Source organism: Meles meles, chromosome 11 (assembly GCF_922984935.1).
Source record: "Meles meles chromosome 11, mMelMel3.1 paternal haplotype, whole genome shotgun sequence".
NCBI lineage: Eukaryota > Metazoa > Chordata > Mammalia > Carnivora > Mustelidae > Meles > Meles meles.
In genome coordinates this window covers 59766408-59788698 of record NC_060076.1, presented here as the reverse complement: position 1 = coordinate 59788698, position 22291 = coordinate 59766408, and the positions used below count along the sequence as shown (strand labels likewise).

The following is a 22291-nucleotide window of genomic DNA, read 5'->3' as shown; positions in this document are numbered from 1 at the left end:
AAATATTATATTTTCTTTTATCAGGTCTCATTTCCCCACCCCCCCCAAACATCCAGCAGATGACAATACTAACCATATTTTTAAGAACACATTTTAAGAACATGTTTTTGGAGTGCCTGGGTCGCTCAGTCAGTTAAGCGTCTGGCTCTTGATTTCTGCTCAGGTCATGAGATCAGTGTCATGAAATAAAGCCCCGCCTGGCTCCACACTCAGGAAGAAGTCTGCTTGAGACTCTCTCTCTCCCACTGCCCCTCCACCTCTCTAAAATGAATAAATACATTTTCAAAAAAAAGATGATTACTGAATATCTGTATAGTTTCATAATTTCATTTTAATCTTCATAATATTTGCAATTTAAACCTTTTCAGCATTATGTCATCATGAATTTGAGTGTCTTTATTACAAATGGTAAAAAGTTTTTGTACTATACCAACATTAGTTTTGATAGTTCCAAGTACTGAAGATTTCTAACCCTGAGACCAATAATCTTTGCTCTGGAAATTAAATGTATTTAAAGGTGGTAAGAAAACGTTTTAAGTTTTATATTTTGCATGCTTTAGGAGGTAAGTTTTGCTTATTGACTCGCACTCCTCTAAATTTAAGAGATTGGTAACAACTATTTATATACTCAACCTGTATAAGATTTTGAGTATTTCCATTTTAAGTTAGAAAAAGATTTTGCAAGAATTTATACTCTAAATGGTATTACGGTCCAATACAGTGTAAAGTTCAAAGATTGCTAGAAAGGGAATATAAAATTAAGAACATACTCCTTGGGCTAACATTAAAGACCAACAAAATTAATCTCTATGCTTTTCTTTCCAGTATTGTTACCCTTTATTGTAACAAAAATTGCTAGCTGTTCTTTTCTTTGTCTTCTTTATACTAAAAGTCCTTGTTTGCATATAAATTTTCCCCTCCCTCTATAATACCATTCTCCGCCTGTACATCATCCATTTAACTTATCAAAATCAACTTACTTCAAGAATTCCTCTCAATTGCTGAAACACAAATCAAATTTTGTCTTGTAGAAAGATATTGGCTCTTGATCTCTCCTTATCTTCTGGCATCTGACACTAATAGTTATCTAAATATGTATGATATGTGTACATAATGACATACTATTCAATCCTGTCTATGTGTAGCTTATTTCCTCTCACGGAGAATCATTATTGAAGGTAGAAACACTTTAATGTCTATCTTCTTAGACCTGAGGGGAATATAATGTATATTATAGATGCTTAATATTTTTGACTGATCACAAGTTTTAATTATTCAGAACCATCATTTTAAGACCGAGTCTCTCTCCTTCCTTCCTTCCTTCCTTCCTTCCTTCCTTAGCTCTGGTAAATTTTCAGGTCATTGCATTTTCTTGAGATATGTGAATAAAGGACACACGCACACAAAATCCAACTGAGTTCTGGTTTATGGGGATCTAATTCTCCCAGATTTTACTGTACATTATTTGGAACTCCAAGTGGTTTCAGTACGACCAAAGTGAAATCTATTTTGATTTATTCTAGGCATATATTATTTAATGTCTAATGAATACTGATTCATCTGACCATTATCATCTCCTGACAATTTTTAATGTTATAGTTTGCAAAATATTCTCAATACTTCAGCAAATGTAATTTCAACTGTTAAAGTTCAACATTACTACAGTTGTTGGCAATATTAAATAATTTTTGCTGCTGTGTGATGTTCACTGCAGCCTAAATTTCAAGTCATGGAATGTTATTAATATATGGCTGGAAATAATTTCTGGATCAATGAATCAATGTTACCTTAATATTCTGTGTCTTTAATTTTCATACCACATTTATTTTCTGAGTAGATTTTATAAGGGGAAGTTGGTTTGTGTTGCCTACTTCATTATCTTGGGATTTTATCCCTAGTTGAATTTCTTTTGTGATCAAAGGGCAGAGAGAACGCCTCCTGAATTATTGAACTGTGTTGATTTGATGGGCAGGTCACACACATTAAAGTAAAAAGGGAGAAACTTTCTCTTCAAATACCTACTTGAAGATATTTTACCAAAAAGCTAGATTTCATGGCAGAAACAACTAATCCTACTACTTCAGTAGAGGTAGTCTATTTTTCTATGTGCATATACAAATGTGTATATACATATGCACGCGTGGAAGTATTTTGGTAGTTTGGATCTATTCTCTATGGTTGAAAACAATCGATGCTTAGACCCACAAAATGCTTAAACATTTATAGACTGTTTTCCACAAACACTGTATTAGTTGACTTTTAGAACTGGAACAATTTAGAATGAATAATTTATGACTCAAAGGCTTAAAGAGAATCATAGACTCTGGAGTGCATAACTCATTTGTGGGAGAGTAGATATTTGAGCCTAAGACAACAAGTACCAATCTGTCACCCCACACCTATGTTGGTTAACTACCATTTTACACATGTTTTTGCCATTCTTCTCATTTCAACTTAATGTCAGGTCATGTATTTATAATGTGCATGCTGTGGGGAGAGGCACTGATAAGGGAATGATGAGGAATTACTAAGCGTAAATTCACAAATAATAGAAAAAAAAGGAGAAAATTTCTAATTATTATTGTTATTAATATGTTAATGACATTAACAAACTTGTCCTTTCTCCTGCCCCTTAAGGACAATTCAGGCCTACACAGTCAATTTGGGCACCTCCTTCTAAAACCTTCCCTATGAGCAGGATTTTACTTTTTCAGATTTGACATTGAAGAAGGTAGAAAGAGGAGACCACATTAAAGAGGAATCTAAAGTAAAAAGGCAAGAAACATAGCCTAGGTGAGAATGATATCTCTGGTTCATTTGGTAATATTACTCTAGTGGATAATTGGAGTGTGGGTTTAGAGTAACAAATTTGGGAATATTAAAGCCATGGGTGTATGTGATCATTCAAGCAGAATACACATGGAAAATAAAAAGAGCAAAGTATGGACTTGGAAACCATAGTCTCTGTGAAAGATAGGTACAGGGAAGTCTGTGAAAGAGGACACTGTGGCTATTCACAAAATTTAGTTTTAAAATGAAATGTTCACATGAGAAATGAGTTTTTCTTGTATTATTTTTAAGATAAATATATGACCTACTTATGCATCCTGAAGTCAGATAAAGAAGAATTGCACAAAACTATGGTAATGAGATATAACTAACTTTCAAAGATTTGATGAATATGTTCATATTATACTTAATCACACACTAATGTAATTTTCATTAAAAATGTAGTAGTATTTACAAAATGTCAGTGTGTAATAAAAGATAGCATTTAGTACATTAAATTGATTATTCTAAGCTTGAAACAAATATCAATATTCAAATTCATTCAATGTGTATCGCTTATAATTTTTTTATAAAATGAAAAGTAGAGCAATACTTTTTATTTTATACTTTTATTTAAAAGTAAGCATAATATGTAATCTTATCCATTTCAACAGGTCAAATTTTGTTATTAATACTAATGAGAGCACATTTCTGTATACTTAACCTTCAAGGCCCTTATCAAATTACAGTCTTTCTTTGGGGACTTTAAACATCTACTAAATAGGAATTAACTTGACTCTCCTAAACTCTTATCTAAACAAAAAAGTGGTATATTTTTATAAATACGTAGCACATACATATGTTCTTTTAAAATAATATACATATATGTTGATTTAAAAATACAAACGCAGGGTTTTACTTTAATTCTGTTTCATTATCTGTATAGATATACATTTTACACAAATGTAGGATTTTACTCCAATTCTCTTTCATAACCTGATTTTTTAAAATATTTTATTTATTTATTTGAGAGAGAGAGAGACAGACAGAGCATGAGCAGGAAAGAGGAGACAGAGGGAGAGGGAGACGGAGAAGCTGATTCCCCACTGAGCAGGGATCCCGACGTGGGGCCTGATCCCAGGACCCTGAGATCATGACCTGAGCCAAAGGCAGACGGTTAAATGACTGAGCCACCCAGGTGCCCCACATAACCTGATTTTTAATCTCTGAAGAAATATCTTATTTCTTCATGATCTTATTCTTCTATGATCCTATTTTCTTATGAAAAAAATTTCAAGGTTAAGTTGTATTTTTTTTATGATTATATGAAAAACATCCAGTATGAAAACATCAGAAAAAAAAGTTAAAAAAACAAAAATAAAATAATTATCTTCTTCTGCCTTTTCTACATAAACACACATATGTTATGTTAAAGACATTTTAACCTGCTTTTATAAATTAAAAAAATCCTTATTCCTTCTTTCATAAGTATTCTAAATCATTTTAATAGTTCTATAGAATTTCACAATTTGAACAAAAATCCATTAAGTTCAGTGCAGTTAAGTATTTGGGTTGTTTATCATTTTCATTGCTACTAAAACAGATTATGAGAAACACCCTTTGCTCGTATCTTTTCAGATATTCTTAATTTTTCCCCTTTCATTGTCATTAGGTACAGAATCACTGAGACAAAAGGAAGGATTATTACATATTTGATAAGTAGAATAAGTACTTATTGCATATTCTTTACATCTTTTTGATAGCACTTGCCCTTGTAGACTTAATTAGCTTAACTTCTTTGTTAATATTTAAATCTGTGGAAGGCAGAAATTATATGTAAATTAACATGTGTGTTGGCCTAGTATGTAAGTTTTGCAAATTAAAAAAATTAAGTTGTGTAACATTTGTTTTCCATTCTTTAAATCTATAGCCTATTCTGTTCAGCCCACAAAAGCTTCATATTGAGGTCCTTAAGTAATGCATACCTTCTGGCTTAAAAATTCATGAAGGTACATACATGGAGAACCGTAATTAGAATATGTGTATGTCTGACCCTTACCTCTGATCTCATGTCATTCAGAAACCAGAAGTCAAGGAGTTTTTTGAGTTACTGGGTTATCTACCTGCTCTAATTGCATGATTTTGGAAGTGACAAAATTTGGAGGCCTCAAAGCTAACTCAGCCCTCCTGTGCCTGTCATGAAGGCTACAAAACAGTGTGTCAATTTCAAATGCTTAATGTTAACTTTGTTCCCACTGGTCACTTCTGGAAATAGGCTTTCTTTTTTAGCCCCCAAACGCTCTGAAATTTCATCTTTCATTCTTAGAGTTCAGGCATTTTGACACCCAGTTCAGAAAGAAAGCCTTTCAGAGTTACCTGTTTATCACTTAAAGAGGAAAAAAAATATATTCATTGACTTTAAAGTACGGTAGAATTTTACAGCTATAATATTTTGAATGCAGTGTTCCAGTATTTTAAGAGAGTAAAAACCTTCTGATCTTCTGAGCTCCACGGGTAAAAATCAGAAAGATGCATCCATTATATCTCGGAGAACTGTACTCACCTGGAGCGAAAGCCCATCACTTCCTTCAATGCTGGTGCCAGCATGCTGTCAGTCAGACACCCTTAACTGGAGTATCACCGGCCAGGAACTGCTTGTTTTTATTCCCACCTGGAACAAAATACGGGTCAATCTTTTTTTGTTTTTTCCCCAAACGTTCATTCAAGCACAGTAAGATATTCATTATGTTATCTTTCCTTGTCATATCAGACACCCATTTATCAGAATGTTCAACACAAAGAAAAGAAGTGTAAACTCTTCACCTCTATCATTTATACCACAATGATTAATATAGCAGCTGTTTAAGTCAAGTGGACGTCTATATTTTATCTCCTATAAGATATTCTTTATAAAGGATTATTATTTCCGTGCCAGCATTTCTATCCATTTGGTTTAAGTAATTGGTATGTTAATTTAGGAAGCCATTTTCTACATATTGTCCTTGGAGACTGTGTAAGGACCTATTTTATATTTCTATTTTAGCCAGAGGCTTCCATTGAGGTTAAACAATAACTTTTTTCTTTCACCCTTAAACTGTCCCTGTTCCCCTTCCCCCAGGGGACTTAAAAACAAGTCCCAGAAACCAGCTCCAGGTGTGGAGGCTAAGAAAAACAAGACCGCACCCACCTCGAGTCTAGCCCTGACATAAGTACAGCCATCTTGGCAAAGCAAAAGCTGGCACCTGGCACTGTAAGAGTGGGTTAGCATAAGAATGGCCATCCTGAAGGCCGGGAAGCCATTTTACTGAGCATCCCTAACTGGCCCACACTGCGTAGGTGACTTGAGATAAGAAGAAACTAGCTAAAACCTGGGAAAACAACTTAATCATATACCACCAGGGTGGTTAGGTGGTGGCGCCACAGGGCCCAGATGTTAATAAAAAACAAATAGTTAACTTGCAGAGATCACAAACCTGCAAGACAGGAGTCTCCCTCAGTTTACAAATGTCCTAGTAATTTACAACAAAGAAGCCATCTTCTCAATAGCCCAATTTCCAGAGACAAATAGCTCAGTTCCTTGAGGACTAAGGTCGCCCTCCCCACCATAAAACTGAAGGAGGCTGAGGCAGAGGGAAAGGTAAATAAAGTTAAATTTCTTCTAAACCTAAATCTCACCTAACCGCCAGGGTGACGCCGGGGTGGCAAAAAGTTAAACAAAGTTAAACTGTCAAAGTGGGGTGCAAGATATGTATGTAGTTATGAAAAAGTGCCTTGAAAATGCTATATAAACCCTTGGCTTTGAGTGCTCGGGGTCCTTGTTGAAACCCGCTGTGCCGGGCAGATACTTGGACCCCAGCTAGCTGGAAATAAACCTCGCTATGTGACTTGCATTATCGAGAGTGTTCTCTGTCTCATTGAGGGGTGGTCGACTCCGTACCCTAACAACTGTAAATCAAAATACCTTAAACCCCAGAAAGTATGTTGAAAATATTGCGTCCTGAATTTTTTTAACACCACCAAAAGAAATCTCAGTAGGAAGCAATTTAATAACACAACAGTTTTATGCCTGTACTACTTTATAGTCTTCAACTTGTGAGACTCTGATGAAGAACAGATATTTCCTCAAAGGCACCAGAGTGTTGTTACTGTGAGACATTACATGAAAATACAGATTTTGACCAGATGATGGGATCAGAGACTTAAACAAAACCTCCTAGCTGGGCTGCCTGTGTACGAAAGGGATGTAACAGTCCTTTACTTGTCGCAACGGAAGCCACTTGACCTTCAGCACTCTCAGCCTTACTCCAGTCTGGTGCACAGTTGGATGGTTTAAAAAACACAAGAAATCCAACAACATGCCCTTCTTGTTGCAGTCTGTCCCAGGCAGCTCTTGTTTTGCCTTTGCCCTTGTCCCTTCTCTGGCCCTCGGAGTTTGACTCTGAATCGAATCTCATGGTGGGGATCCTGTTACTTGCTGACCTTCCTCTGAGGCTTGCTGCCTTACCTTCATCCTCAGAACCAAGCTTATATGCCCTACTGTTTGACCCACCAGCCAGGGCAACGGCTAACCTCTTGTGCTCAGTTTGTACTCCTCACTTGTTTGGATCACGACCTGATATCTGGCACCACCCTCTCTGAATGAATAGTGTAGTTCCATGTACTTCAACACAAGCAGTGAAACCTATTCCCTTTCTGGTGTCAAGTTTGAACCACTCCTTTTGTCTCATTTTGCTATTAAATTTAAGAGATTTTCCTATGCAGTGTAACATGAAAGGTGCCAGAGAAACCCATTTTCTTTCCGTAATAGAAGTCAAATCTTAAGAGTGAATATTGTTCTTTCCTTGTAGCCGTCTTAAAATTCAGACTTTTCTCATCTCCCTCTGGAATCCATTTCACCCCCTTTATTTCTGCTCTACTGACACAATAAGCTTTCATTAGCTCTCATTCAGATAATAACAATAACTTCTTAAATGTCGGTCTAATGCCAACTGAAAACAGATGGCACTTTCGAATTAGAATAATTCAGGAGAGTCCAATAAAGAACCTATTACAAAACTGGGGGCTATATGTTGGGAAACCGCAAGGGAAGGTGCCACCCTGAGGCTGGGAGAGATGAGGACAGAGAGCAGGTACTACCATCTAGGAGTCAGATGTATAGAGTCAAATGTATAGAGAAGGTCCCTGGGCAGAAACAGTGATCTTCGGTTGGGAGTCCCGGGTAACACAACATGACAGGACATGAGGGAGCCCTAAGATAAACCACTCTCATCTTCTCCCTTCTCTCTAGTTTCCTATCTATCCTACCTACAGGACAAACCACCCTGGACTCCCAGATGGAGTCTGGAGTCTGGAGACTCCCAGAGTCTCTCTCTCTCTCTTTTTTTTTTTTTTTTTAATTTTTTTTAAGTTTTTTAAAAATATTTATTTATTTATTTGACAGACAGAGATCACAGGTAGGCAGAGAGGCAGCCAGAGAGAGAGGAAGGAAGCAGGCTCCCCGCTGAGCAGAGATCCCGATGTGGGGCTCGATCCCAGGACCCTGAGATCATGACCTGAGCTGAAGGCAGAGGCTTTAACCCACTGAGTCACCCAGGCGCCCCAGACTCCCAGAGTCTCTTGATGAATTCCATCCAGACTAGTTTCCAGTGTTAGAGAGTAGGATGGAGAAAGGTAAAGAGTGACTCTGAAAGGGGAATAGAAGAGGTTCAGCAAACACTTGTTCATACTTCAAAGCACAGGATTTGGAATCAAATGTAGGTTTGACTCCTATGTGTGTAACTAGATAAATTTTTAAAATTCTTGATATCATTATCTGTTTGATTCAGATAACATACCTCAGAGTTTTATTGTTAGAATTAAATGGCATAACATACCTAATACATATATATCTACCAAGTAGTTAGTATTAGCTACAGTGGCAACAATTCTTCTCAAAATGACAGAAATCCAAGTTAAACACACTCCAGCCATACATTTCAACATTTGTAATGGGCAGTGTATTTTCAGATTTTTCACAACTGCTATTCTTTCTGCTTAAGAAGTTTGTTTTCTTTCCCCTCCCTCCCTGTTGCCAGAGAATCCCTACTCATATTTTAAAATCCATGAAATGATCTAAAGGTTTTCTTCAGTTTTGGTAACAGGAGATCATTTCCCCCTTTTTGGGGGGGGGGGGGGTCTTTCCATGGCACATGTCATTCTGCAAAGCAGTCAGATTATGCCACCTTCCTACTTGACTATGAGTTCCTTAAAGGAAAGTTTATGTCTGACAGATTCATACATAGTCTCAGAAGGTGGCTCATTGCCAGGTTCTTAGCAGATATTCAATAAACATTAAGTCAATAAATGTGTATTACTAGAGAAAATCTGTTACAATGTAAGGAAATAGTTTGTTAACTTCTTTCCTCCTTGCCCAAAGGGCAGATCAGTCTGTAACAATGGAGGTGGTGGGGAGTGAGATTATCATGGAAAATCAAGACAACCAAAGAGATCCCAAGGGAAACTCCAAACAGCACTGCAAGTTCTCCCTGGGACAGCCCTGCAGGAAACTTCCCCTCATTCATTTCCAGGCTGCCAGATCTATTAGTACTGACTGATTTCAAGCAGATAATTACTAACTTATAAACTACCTAGGTAACTGAATACAAACACCTCTAAGTATCTGATGCATTTAAGTGATAAGTTGAATTGTCAACATTTCCTCAAGACTAATCCAACATTTCCCCCCTGCAATTTAAAACATATATATTTATTGCTTTGTGAATAGGTAATACACTTACATGAATCTAGGCCTCACAAAATGTTACATAGGACTAAGTCTTTCTGTCACCCTTGCCTCCATCTTCTCCTTATGCCACCTTCAACGAGACCAAATTTATTGGCATCTTAGGATTCATGCAAAATTTCCTTCTACAAATACATGAAAGTATGTATATTATTCCCCACCCCACTTTCATTTAAACAAAGAAAAAAGATTGCACTCTTTGCCCACTTTAATAGGCCTTACTTTTCTCCCCACCCCACCAAAAGTGAAATTTTATATTAAATAACAGTTCCTTCTTTGTAGTCAGCTTCATGTCTTTCTATTGTTCTGATGGACCTGAAATTATTTATTATACCCCAAGATTTTTATTTTTCAAAACTCTTATTATTCCCAAGATTTAAAAAAGAAGTTTGCTAATTTGTGTCTTAGAGGTAGATCTCTAGGTTAACTTCCTATGAGTGTGTAAATGCATTTGTAACTTTCAAAAATGTTGCCAAATTTCCATCCTTGAAAATCGAGCCAACTAATGCTACCATCACCAACTTCCGCTTGGGTGGACAGACTTCTAGATTCTTGAAAATCTGATAGGTGAAAATTTTTATTTCTGTCATTTTAATGAGCATTTTTAAAATTATGATGTAGGTTAAATATCTCCTTATGTTATTTAAGGGATATTACGTATCTTTTTGTGTGAAACTTCTATCAATATCCTTTGCAACTTTTAAATTTCAAGTACAATTTAATGCGTTCTTTCTCATTCTATGTACTTCCTAAATGAAGCAAAGTCATTAACGACATAAGCACAATTCCTCTACGTTAACGTTTTTAAATGCTTGTCCTCCCAAGCTCCTCGCAATCTTACACTGGAAAGCTAAACCTCACAAAGAGGTCCCACAGCGCACTCTGGTGGCAACTAGCTCCATCACACCTTCCCTGCATTAACTCTTGGGGCAAAAACTATCGTCAATAAAGCTTGTTATTAAACTCTTCCTTAACCTCTAAGCCTAGCGTTAGTCTCCTCACCTTAGACACAATACCGAACTGTACCCAGCCGAAAAAGGAGACAGTAGAGCTACGTCAGCCCTCCAGAAACCAAGCTTGTGCCTGTAAACTGGTAGGTATCCTAATAGGCAGGATTCATTTCTTTTCTAGTCAGCTTGCCAGCCCACTCGGTTGCTATAAAAATGACCCTGGCGTATCTTATCTGGTCTTGGGCTGCAGTACAAGGCTTGTTGCAGGAAGTCAGGCTCTGCTTTACTCTTTCCTGTACATCAGTGAAGTCAAAAGAGCTACCCTCACTCCTTAGAATTCCATGTAATCAAAACATCACAAATTTCAGACAGAAGCCTGAAATTCCCTCATTCCACAAGTATTTCAAATATATAAGCACTATGCTAAGCACTTGTGATTATGTTCAGAGAACAAAATAAACAAAAAAAAATCTGTCTTCTTGGAGTATATCTTCTAGTGGGAAGATGTAATTCGGAAGAGTGTGATTAACAAGTAACATGTTTATATTGCAAGATACGGAAACTATGTGTGGCGAGAGGTGGAGTGCATGTACCTTTTTAATCTAGAGAAAGAAATAAATGGTAGGTCTCTCTGGGTGAAGATTTGAAGTTGTGGAAACTATGTGATTCACAGTAGGAGAAACCTTCTAGAACATGGCAGGGTTCATAAGGCCATGGTCCTGCAGCAGACACCTGAAAGATGCCTTTTCAGGATTCATAGACCTTTTCACCCAGTTGCTGGGAGTGCTATAAACTGCAGAATCCAATCTCACCTGGAATTGCCTAAAGCTGGCCATGCTGCCTCACCAAGTCCTCACTCAAATGCAGCCTGCACTCAGTTACAGATGGTGAGTGGGCATGAACGGGTGGCCTAGGGCCACAATACAGGATAGCTTTCTGCACTGTTGGAAGAAACCTTTGTTGAGGCTACATTGCAGCCCATCTTCTATTTGGTCATTTGTTCTTTCTTCCCTTCTCTTTCACACAAACTGATCCCTAAACACTCCTTATACACTTCTTGCATGCTAACTTCTGCTCCCATCTGCTTTCATCTAGAGCAGCGAGGTAGCTACTATGTAGCTCATAACTTGACACAGCTACTCATTCATTTTCACAAACCTCTGTTAACTACCTACTACATGCTACCACTGATTTTGATGTTTAGAATAAAGTAATGGAAAAAGTGCAATTTGTTCATATGCAGATTATAGCAGAGAAGACAAAAATTATATATATATAAATTAACAATAACTGCTAAGGAGAAAATGCAGCCAAAGGGTAGAAGAAATGTGTGGGAACCATTTCAGTTTTAGACATGAGGGTAAAGTAAATCTTTACACACTTGAATAAAGACTTGAAGGGTATAAGAGGGTCAGCCCTGTGGGTACATGGGACGAAATGTTCCAGGCGTAAACAACATAGTCTAATAGGAGTGTATTTGTTTTAGAGAAACAGCAAAAGACAGAGTTAATTTGGAGTGAGTTGAAAGAGAGACAGAAGTAAGAGGATCAGAAAATAAAGAATCTGAAAGTAATCATCTAAAAGTTACTACAGAAATTGGACACCAGCTTTTATTCCTAATAAAATGGAAAGTCAATGAGGGGTTTGGGGTAGATAACAGATAGAAGCACCTGGTTGAATTCTGAGAAGAAACTGAAGGGTATTAAAGTCAGAAGCAGAAATATAAGACTACTGCATCAATCTAGGAAAGACATGAATATGGCTTAGACTAGAGCAGAAACAGTGGAGGTGGAAAGAAATGGTTAGAATATGGTTTTGTTTGAAGATAGAAAAGATGGGGAGATGGAGAGGAGAAGGGAGTTGAGGGAAATTGGAAGGGGAGGTGAACCATGAGAGACTATGGACTCTGAAAAACAACCTGAGGGTCTAGAAGGGGCGGGGGGTGGGAGGTTGGGGGAACAAGGTATTAGTGAGGACACATATTGCATGGAGCACTAGGTGTGGTGTAAAAACAATGAACACTGTTATGCTGAAAAGAAATAAAAAAAACATAAGCATTAAATAAGTTTTAAGGAAAAAAAAAGAAAAGATAGGATTTGCAAACAGATTCCATGTGGGGTGTTAATAAGAGAGAAAAAGCATAGCTCCATGATTTTAGACCCGAGCAAAAGGAAAAATAAAGCTGGCCTTCACTCAGAGAAGGGAGACCACTAATGCTTGGGGGGGATTATCCATTGTGGAAATGGATCTCTTTGACAATGTCCATCAGGCAATCAAATGAAGATATCAAATAGGGAACAGGGTACTGAAGATCTGGGGGGAAAGTGTGGTTGGAAATGTCAATTTGGAAATCATTAGAACATAGGTAGTATTAAAAAGCCCTGTATCCGATAATATCTCCCAAAGAATGAGTCTGTTCAGAAAGTTAATAGGTCCAAGGAGTGACAGGTTGTGTACTTCAACTATTAAAGACTGGCAGATGAAGAGGAGACAGCGAAAGAGAATGAAAAGGAATAGCTACTGAAGTATGCAGGGAAATTAGAGTGGGTTTCCAGACACCAAGAGAGAGCAGTGGTTTGAAGAGGAGAGAATGTTCAGCGGTATCAGCTGCTGCTGGTGAGGCAAGTGAGATGAAAGCCAACAGCTGTTCAGTGTATTTACAGTGTAGAAATATCAGTGACCAAGACAAGATTTGTTTCAGGGAAATGGTAGGGGAAGATGCTAGAATGGAGAGGAGCATAGGGGAGACACTGGAGAACATATATTTTCATTCACACATTTATTAAAACTGACTAGATTTATGTCAAAAAGTAGTCTTAATTTTCAAAAGATCATGGTGACAGAACATGGTATAGGACTACAAAGAAAATATGTTGAAAATCAATACCAAAAAGATACAAAATTCACCACTATATCTGGAAACTTAAAACCTCATTTAATAACCCAAGAGATATTAGGTTAAATTTAAAACAATAAAATCTGAATGTAACAGAACTACTTCATATTAGAACTTGAGAAGTCCTTTAGGACCTTGCCTTCTCTGTCATGCTCCACTTCTGCAGGCTGAGTGCACTTTCTAGCAAATCATGTGAAACAATTGGTCATGCAAAGAAAATCACTATCTTATACCCCATTTCTGAGATAACTTGACTATTTGCTCATCTTCCCCACTGGACTGTGGAAAGTTTATGTGCAAGTATTTATCTTGGAAATCTTCAACACTTGTCAAAATACCTAGTAAGTGGGTGATACTCAATGCATGCTTATTTAATGAGTGGATGAGGGGAATTTGTGGACAATTAATGGTCTTACACATTGATAAGCATAACTGGGATATCCAAATCTGTTCGTCTGAAACTAGATTAGTAAGTGGCATGTCAGATATCAGTTAGACTGCGTAGAATTTTTTTTTTAATTTGATCTTCAAACTATCTCTAAAAATAAACATGCAGAAAGAGCACAGGGAATTGAATAGCTTATCAGTCCCCAAAGCAAATTCTCTCCTGAGGCTTGCTATGACCTTCTGCCTGGCTCTTACCTAAGCATTCATCTCTCAACACATTTTTTCCTTATTTTAGGTCTCTAAGCTGCTCATCCCCAAACTTCCCATATAAATACTGGTTTCCTGGAGTGTAGTTTGAGCAACCCAAAGGCTGGGAAGTTTTATAAAATTCATAAATCCACTAACGCATTAATAGACGCCTAAGCTGTAAAGTCACAAGTATTGTCTTTCCTCAGCCATGCTTAAAATATCATAAAAAGGTTTTCACAATCAAATTAGAAGTAAAAAGTCATACGAATTTTGCTGCAACATAAAATATATTTTAATTGAAGCAAAATGTTCTGTGAAGCAGAACTATGAATATGTGCTGACTCATCATTTTTATAGTGTAAGTGACAGAATGAATAATGATTATATATATTAAACCCCTGAATTTGTTGAGTCATGCATAGAATTCTATTTACCTGTGAAAACCTGAATTAAAGATTTTTTAGCCCAAGAACAAAAATACAAAATAAATTATCTTTTTTTCTAAAAAATAACTTGGATGGGCTGAAAATAAAGAGTAAAATACCCTTTATCATATATTTCTACATGTAGAAAAGGATTATGAGCAGTTCAATGATAAGAAACATCATTAAGCTTTCAACAAGTTACCTTGGGACAAAATGGTAAAATTTAGATGTCCAAATCCTTCCCTAGTTATATTTGATATATATCTAGATAACAATAAAATTAAAAATATTGTGACACGTAGATTGCGAGAGGGCAAGTTAAACTTTTCATTCTGACTCTTAAGTCTAAAAACTAAAATCCCTAAAGTTAGCAGTGTTATGAATATCTCCTCTTCCAAGAGATCTTTTCTTCCCTTAACATTTGTGAAACCAGATAAATTAACCTCACACATAAAGATATTTGTATAATGTGACTATTGAAGCTATTTTATTAAATTAGCTATGTCCGAGAGTGAATATCTCTTTACAGAGAACATATTAAGAAAGGTGATACTAAGGAAGAAGATCATTAGGGAGCCCCATTACTCTGGAAGGAATCCATGAGTTTCTTTGTTGGAGGAATAACCTGCTTGCAAAAGATATCTATTTTTTTTTCTTCTCATCTTTATCAAGAAATGGACAGATGGAAAAAAAAACCAGCAAAATGAAAAGAAAATTTAGAGTGCAAAGAGTTACTAAGATGTTTGCTCATGATCCTAAAATGTGTTATTATCTGTTTGACTAGAGTCAGCCTCATCACTTAAGACCCTATGGAAAGTCATTTTCTTTGTAAAGATGAGGCTATCACCCTGAAAGTTTAGTTAGTTGATCCATTTACTTATAAATTGTACTGTCATTCTCTATCAATTCTACTCTCTCACTATACTTTAACTTAAAAAAATAGTCATGACAAGGGGGAGGGGGTGCCTAGGGAGCTCATTCGGTTAAACGTCTGACTTCTGCTCAGGTCATGATCTCAGGGTCCTGAGATTGAACCCCACATTCGGCTCTGTGTTCAGTGGGAAGTCTGCTTCACCCTCTCCCTCTACCCCTCCTTCTGTTTGTGCATGCTCTCTCTCTCTCTCTCTCTCTCAAATAAATAAATAAAGTCTTTAAAAATATACATAGTCATTGGACACTTGGGGAGGAAGTTGATGTTTGTCTGATTTTTAGTATGAGCTCTGGTCAGGATCTCAGGGTCATGAGACTAAGCCCTGTGTCAGGTTCCATGTTCAGTGCAGAGTCTGCTTCAGACTATTTCTCCCTCTCCCTCTGCCACTATCTGGCATGCTCTCTTTTTCTCTAATAAATAAATAAATCTTTAAAAACAAAAAAAAAGCCACTATATTCCCATATTCAACCAAGATATTCCAAGAAGTATATGCATTTCTTATTGCTGCCACTCTTTTCTCCTTGAATCTGCCCTCATCCCTGTCCATCTCCAGTGCTCAAGACCATGTCCAGAAAACAGTAAGTTCATTTCAGTGCTCAGTGAAGAAAATTACAGCAAAAAGCACAAAAACAATGTAAAAGATAAAAACAACTAGGTAAAATTTAAAGACAGTTTGGATCAGCTATCCTTGTACTGTTAGCTTCTCCTTTTCTGTGACTGGCTTACCCAAACTCTCCTATAACCATTTTTCTTACAAAGGTAAAATTTTAAAGGTATTTCATCAAGATAAAAAGTTCCGCACAACAAAGGAAACAGTCAACAAAACAAAGAGGCAACCATGGAATGGAAGAAGATATTCACAAATGACACTACAGACAAAGGGCTGATATCCAAGATCTATAAAGAGCTTCTCAGGGTGCCTGGGTGGCTCAGTGGGTTAAGCCTCTGCCTTCAACTCAGGTCATGATCTCAGGATCCTGGGATCTAGCCCTGCATTGGGCTCTCTGCTCATCAGGGAGCCTGCTTCCCCCTCTCTCTGCCTGCCTTCCTGCCTACTTGTGATTTCTCTCTCTGCCAAATAAATAAATAAAATCTTTTAAAAAATTTTAAAAAAAACTTCTCAAACTCAACACCTAAAAAAGAGATAATCAAGTCAAAAAAAAGGGGGGGGGCAGACATGAACAGACACTTCTCCAATGAAAACATACAAATAGCTAACGGACACATCATCATTAGCCATCAGAGAAATGCAAATCAAAACCACACTGAGATACTACTTTAAACCAGTTAGAATGGCAAAAATTAACAAGGCAAGAAACAATAAATGTTGAAGAGGATGTGGAGAGAGGGGAACTCTTTTACATTGTTGGTAGGAATGCAAGTTGGTACAAACACTTTGGAAAACAGTGTGGAGAATTCTCAAAAAATTAAAAATAGAGCTACTCTATAACCTGGCAATTGCACTACTGGGTATTTGCCCCAAAGATACAGATGTAGTGAAAAGAAGGGTCATATGTCCCCCCATGTTCATAGCAGCAATGTCCACAGTAGCCAAACTGTGAAAAGAGTGGAGATGCACTTCAACAGACAAATGGATAAAGAAGATCTGGTCTCTCTATATAATGAAATATTACTCGGCCACCAGAAAGGATGATACCCAACTTTTCCATCAACATGGATGGGAATGGAGGAGATTATGAGTGAAATAAGTCAAGCAGGAAAGTCAATTATCATATGGTTTCACTTACTTATGGAACATAAGGAATAACATGGAAGACATTAGGAAAAGGCAGGGAAAAGTGAAGGGGAGGAATCAGAGGGCGAGATGAACCATGAGAGGCTATGGACTCCAAGAAACAAACTGAGGGTTTTAGAAGGAGTAGAGTGGGGGGATGGGTGACCCTGGTGGTGGGTATTAAGTAGGGCACATATTGCATGGAGCACTGGGTGTTATATGTAAACAATGAATCGTGGAACACTACATCAAAAACTAATGATGTACTGTATGGTGACTAACACAATATAATAAAAAAAAAAAAAAAACATTTAAAAGAAAAGAGTCTTAACACAATGATAAAGTTCCATAAACTTCAACAGCCTTACCCTGCAGGATGCAGTATTTAAACTGCAACAAACTAACACCATCTCTGACTTATACTCAGTGAAATCACCCCATTTCTGCTTATCGCAATTTTTTTCTGAAGCAAACTGTTTTGCATACACTTGAACAAGTTTTTATAGATGATACCTGGAGACGCTGTTTCTCATACGTGTGCTATATATCTCTTACTTTCTGTCCAAGGGTTTTGACATGTGGCATATGATGCACAAATTATTTGGGATATATATGTGAGACAGATAGATAGATAGATGATAGATAGATAGACACACATACACTCAACATTGCAAATTGTATTTGAACTACCATGTGTATAAAATCAGGATTTCTTAGCAATAGTTTTAAACCTTATTTTTCATCATTTATTACCTCAAAGGAATCTAACTACTTAAGACTCTAAATTGAAAGTCTTTGCTTTATAAACAGTCCTACTAATAAGCCCTTCTACTTAGAGGATCATATAATATGATTGCATATCTCTTTTCCTATTACTTTGATAATTATTAATTTAAAAAAATATTAACTTCAAAAATGTTCTGATGGTATGTGCCACTACTGGCAAAGGGTGGTAATTAAAAATGTTCTGACATTCTGAACATGTCTTTTACATCAATACTGTTCAGAGGAACACTGTTGTTAAAAGTGGTAAGGATCAATTTTGTTCCTTGTTTAAAACAAGAGTATCAAATAGGCAGAAATAGAATATCTATCATTTATGAGGCCACTGAATAAAGAATCCACAAATATTAACTAACTTTCTTTTTAGTAAAATACAACCATGTGCATATAACATTCAAATGTATACATATGAAATAATAATCCTTCTACATGATACAGATCATTTCCCCCACAATAGTTTCTGTCTATCTTTCAGGTGTATTTGTGTATATAGTCCTGGATTAGAGTAATAGAAACAAGTAACTATGTAATGTTATAAGTAGAATTCTCCTTCACAGGGTTATTTTGCTCAGCTGGAAAAGATTACTAAGGAGTGAGATCAATTTACATTTTACCTAGAATTAGATTTTAGGATGAAAAAGAATCTGTTTTAATATTAAACCAATTTTAATTGTAAAATACTTATTTCAGCTCATCTCATGGAAGAAAAAGCTAAAGACCTCTTAATAATATATTATATATAAAACTGGATCAAACTAAATACTGAAAATCTTGCATTTTAGGTAAACAATCTAATAAAGGACAGAGACACAACTTCCTCCCATGATAAATTAGAAAGTCCAGTAGAAAAGCATTTAGGTCTTCTTAAGTAAGCCCCCCATCAAGGAATAGAGGGAATTATTCAGAGTTTAAGACTGAAAAGATGGCATCCAATTGAAAAAGAACAAATGAATTAATAACTGAATGGGTACAAAGTAGAAGAATTTTAAGTGGATTACCATCCAGAAAGTACCCAAAAGAACATAAAGCAGTGAAGGATAGGTGTGTATTTAAGCCAGATTCCATAAGGATTAAAATTATATTTTATGTAGTTTTCATTTTATGTTTCAAAAACTAACTGTGTCCTCTTACTGTTGTTACTTATCATTTGGTAAACCCAGATTTTGCTTCTCATCTTTATCAGCAACCTTAGCTACAAGACTTAATATTTTGGGCCATAAATAAATATTATTCTCGAAGGACAAAGATTTCCCAGGGCTGAATGAAACTACATGAAACTTCATGAAACAATACCAGAAGCACTGTTCAACAAGGGAAAATGAAGGTATTTTGAATTTTAACAACATTATTGTTGGTGGAGGGGATAGGGTTGACAAGGGTAGAGAAAAATGATCTTTAGATAATTTGATTTTTATTTGAAATTATATTATTATATTTGTTTGCTTTTACTCAGTTGTATTAAATACAACCACTCAAAAATATTCCCAGCCTCTGCTTATGTTCTACAAGTACCTGGATAATATAGTCTTTTGTTTATTATAAATCTAACACTCATTCTTTTGGAGATGCATTTCTCTTCCCATTAATTTGTTTGTAACCTTGTTCTTTGTCTGTTCTGGAGGAAGGACAGAATGTAAAGGAGTCCAGAGGAAGTTTACCTCAATACTGACCAAAGTCAAACTTAAATAAGACAAATTTCTGAAAATATCTAAGACAGAAATATTGTAGAGATTGAGGATTGGGAATTTGGGTCAGGTAATCAGGATTTCTGCATGAATGTGAAACACTCAAATAAGCACTACCTGGATTTAGGAATAGGATTTTTAAAAAATCTATGCTTGGGATTTTTCAAATTAGTTTATTATGTTTCATGTAGGAATAAATGAGTACTATTTAAAAGGATCAAAATTTTAAAAGGTAAGTTTTAAACAGAATTTAGAATTTTGTCATGCATTTAATCTTGTATTCTTGAAGTACTTATTTTTCACAAATAATTATTTCAGGTAAATAAAGTGGGATTAAGAGAGGTGAATCAGACATGAGAATTACCCAAGTAGCTAGTTACAGAATAACAAAGACATTAGTAGGTCAAAAGTCAGAAAGCAAAGAGAGATTTTACTTTCCGACAACTAAGCAACCAAACCTCTTCCTCACAACAAGAGAAAACACAAATTTATGAATTGGAATATCAACTTAAAATGCAAGTTAGATGAAAATGTAAAGAAAAGTAGGTATAACTACCCACAGATGGTGAAAAGTCCATGTTTCCAACCAGTTAAGAGTCAAAACAGGACGAACAATAAAGCTGTAGGCTCAGATTAGGTGGAAAGCTAGTTTTGGAACTTGATAGAAGGCTGCAGTCCATGAGCAGCTATACATTTAGTTAAAAAATAGATGTTTAAGAGGGATTACTCTCATCCACTACAGAAATGTTTAAGAAGGATTGCTCTCATTAACCAGAGGAAAGTACAAAACTTGATTTTATTAGCCAGACGGACATTACAAATAGAAAATAACAAACAAAACGTTACAAAGCAGTTAATACTCATGTGAATCTTAGCAGAGGCAAAGAACATTCTTCTCTTTAAGATGCCTAATAAGTGAAAACCATAAAATATTTTCACAAATAAATCCCCACCAAACATTAGTGCATAATCCAAGATTACACAACACATGTTGATATAAACTTTCACAAGGGAGAGTTTATAGAAAGACTATGAATACTCAAGTATTAAAAGTTGTAAAATAACTGGGATAAAAAGTACAGCATTGGAGAATATAGTCTATAATACTCTAATAATGTTGTATGGTGACAGATAATAACTACACTTGTCATGATAAGTATTTAGTAATTACAGGATTGCCAAATCACTGTGTTGTACACCTGAAACTGACATGTCAACTATATTTCAGTAATATAAAACAATAAAAATGAAGTTATACAATAATAAGAACAAATAAGAGGGGCCCCTGGGTGGCTCAGTTGGTTAATCGTCTGACTCTTGATTTCAGCTCAGGTCTTGAGCTCTGGGGTGTGAGTACTAGTGGCTCAGTGGATTGGGTTCCTACTCTTGATTGTGGCTCAGGTCATGATCTCAGGGTTGTGGGATCGGGTCCGGCATCAGGCTCTGTACTCATTGGCAGCAGGGATATGGGGTGGGGGGAGTCTGTTTGAGATTCTTCCCCTCTGCCCCATCCCAACTCATTCTCTCTCTCTTCCTCAAATAAATAGTTTTTAAAATATGGAATTCAATTACTAATGTGTCAATATTGGTTTATTAATCATAACAATGTGCCATACTAATGTAGATGTTAATGGAGAACTCAGTGTAGGGTATATAGGAATTCTCATACAATCTTCATGAATTTTTTGTGAATATAGAACTTTTTAAAAAAATTAAAAAGAAAACAATGAAAAGCCATTTAGATAATTCCCAAGTATAGTAAAATAGAAGGCAAACCTAATTCTAAGTCAGAAAGAGATAAAATACAAAAATACAATATAAATATAAATATAAAATATAAAAGTAAAAGGATATTAACAGCTGGATTAAAAAAAGTGATGTTTCACAGGAATTTTACTAGGAGAAAAGTGAAAAAAATTTTAAGAATATAATGGCCTCTATGTTTTCTAGAACAATCAAAAGACATGGCTCTTCAAATTTGGGAAGGACAAGGAGGGTAAAGCAGAATAATGTCTATATGGAGGTGCACTGCACTGTCAACTTAGACTACTGTGATGAAGATATTAGTTATAAATATTTGTAAATATCCTTGACATACAAAGATATAAAAAAACTGACATATTTTTCAACTATGTGAAGAATATAGGAACAGAAATATTTTTAATGTGCTTGAGAAAAAATACGGTCATCTCAAATTTTGTACCCAGGTATCTGTTGTACAAGAGTAAAATAAAAGATGTTTCACAAAAAACAAACACACACACACACACACACACACACACACACACACACACCCTGTAAATTTATTACTAAGGAAATCTCACTGGAGAAAGAGCATGCAGTGTAGCAAGGACATTAAAGAGGCAGAGAAAGAGAGCAATGCAAGGAGGGATGAGTGGGAAATACTGATGGACATATATGGGGACATTAAAACAAGTATTAACTATAGAATAATTGTGTAACAAACCAACTTGAGGAATAAAACCGCAAAAAATGACTAGTAACACAAGGAAAAATGAGAGCAACAAAAGTCTACTATGTCTCATTATAACTCCAATATATATAATTATTTCTCCAAAAATGTTTTTTAAGTTCATTCAGAATAGTGTTACTAACCCAAACTAAACTGATAGGGCAAAGATAATATCAGCAAAGGCAAGCCTAAGAGAAAAAAAAACATATTTTGTTTGTTAATGTTCA

At 35.9% G+C, this 22291-nt stretch overlaps 1 protein-coding gene across 48 annotated transcripts in view; it reads right to left on the bottom strand.

Annotated features, from left to right (window-relative positions):
• Positions 1–22291, bottom strand: part of PTPRD (protein tyrosine phosphatase receptor type D) — a 2308694-nt gene that overhangs the window by 1599608 nt on the left and 686795 nt on the right. For all 48 annotated transcript variants that reach the window (XM_046022098.1, XM_046022091.1, XM_046022095.1 and 45 more), the window contains one exon: positions 5333–5440. The gene's annotated coding sequence lies outside the window, so the exon portion shown is untranslated. The remainder of the gene's footprint in view (positions 1–5332; positions 5441–22291) is intronic.